Source organism: Gossypium hirsutum, chromosome A11 (assembly GCF_007990345.1).
Source record: "Gossypium hirsutum isolate 1008001.06 chromosome A11, Gossypium_hirsutum_v2.1, whole genome shotgun sequence".
In the NCBI taxonomy this organism is placed as follows: domain Eukaryota; kingdom Viridiplantae; phylum Streptophyta; class Magnoliopsida; order Malvales; family Malvaceae; genus Gossypium; species Gossypium hirsutum.
Window position 1 is genome coordinate 104259729 of NC_053434.1, and position 2021 is coordinate 104261749.

Sequence of the window (2021 nt, forward strand, 5' to 3'; positions counted from 1 at the left end):
AGAATTAAAATCTCAGTTGCAAGAATTAACTGATCGAGGGTTTGCTAGACCAAGTTTTTCACCATGGGGTGCTCCTGTTCTGTTTGTGTAAAAGAAAGATGGCACAATGAGAATGTGTATTGATTACCGACAACTTAATAAAGTGACTGTAAAGAACAAATACCCTCTGCCTAGAATTGATGATTTATTCAATCAGTTAAAAGCTCTGTTAACTGAAGCTCCGATATTGGTACAACCTGAGTCAGGTAAAGAATTCGTTGTTTACAGTGATGCTTCATTGAATGGACTCTGTTGTGTTTTAATGCAAGAAGGAAAAGTTGTTGCTTATGCTTCGAGACAATTAAAGCTGCATGAGAAGAACTATCCAACACAAGACCTCGAGTTAGCTGCCATTGTATTTTCTTTGAAGATCTGGCGTCACTATTTGTTTGGTGAGAAATGTTACGTGTTTTCTGATCATAAAAGTCAGAAGTATTTGTTGACGTAAAAAGATTTGAATTTGCGACAGAGAAGATGGTTAGAACTGTTAAACGATTACGAACTTGTGATTGATTATCATTCGGGCAAAGCTAATGTTGTTGCTGATGCATTGAGTAGGAAGTCGTTGTCTGTGTTGTGTGCTATGAACGCTAATCTAGCATTGTCTAATGATACTTTGGTTTATGTCGAACTGAAAGCAAAACCTTTGTTTATACAACAAATCTGTGAAGCTCAGAAATCTGACAATGAATTGATAGCTAAACGAACTCTGTGTGATTCTGAATTCCGGGTTGATGTTAATAATTGTTTAAGATTTAGAAATAGACTTTCTGTTCCGAGAAATCCAGAGTTGATTCGGATGATTTTGAGTGAAGCTCACAGCAGTAGATTTTCTGTACATCCGGGAAGTACGAAAATGTATAATGATTTGAAACAACTATTTTGGTGGCCGAGAATGAAAAGAGATGTTTCTGACTTTGTTTCGAGATGTTTAATCTGTCAGCAAGTTAAAGCTGAACATCAGGTGTCATCTGGATTATTACAACAGATTATGATTCCAGAGTGGAAATAGGATCGAGTGACCATGGATTTTGTTTCGGGTTTGCCTCTGTCTCCGAAAAAGAAAGATGCAATTTGGGTTGTAGTTGATCGTTTGACGAAATCAGCTCATTTTATTTCGATTCGGTTTGATTATTCACTCGATAAGCTAGCTGAGTTGTATATTTTTGATATTGTGAAATTGCATGGTGTACCATTGTCAATAGTATCTGATAGAGACCCGAGATTTACATCACGATTCTGGAAGAAATTACAAGATGCTTTGGGTACTAAATTGCATTTTAGCACTGCTTTTCATCTACAAACAGATGGTCAATCTGAGTAGATTATTCTGATACTCGAGGATATGTTGAGATGTTGCATTTTCGAGTTTGAAGTTACGTAGGAATAGTATCTACCTTTGATTGAATTTGCCTATAATAATACTTTCAATCGAGTATCGAAATGGCATCGTACGAAGCTTTATATGGTAGAAAGTGTAGAACTCCGTTATACTGGTCTGAGCTTAGTGAGAATAAGATTTATGGTATTGATCTGATAAAAGAAACAGAACAAAGAGTGAAAGTAATCCGAGATAGTCTGAAAGCTGCCTCTGATCGTTAGAAATCATATGCGGATTTGAAAAGAAAAGATATCAAATTTAAGATTGGTGATAAAGTGTTTTTGCAAGTATCTCCGTAGAAGAAACTGTTTCGATCCAGTAAAAAGGGCAAGTTGAGACCAAGGTTCATCGGACCGTATGAAATCATTGAGCGTGTAACACCCCGAATTTGAGCCTAGAAGTATTAGGCCTTGAGTGGGGGTCCGTAAGGAGGTTGTATATAGGTATTTAATTGTGCAATGAAATGAAACAATTAAATTTTTACTTTAGTGGTTAATGGTTTTGAGAAGTGTTGGAGAAATCTTGGGTTTAAACTTGGGCTTTACAAAAAATTTTGGTATTAAGTGAAAAAAAAACTTAGATGCTTGGATGAGGGCCTTTT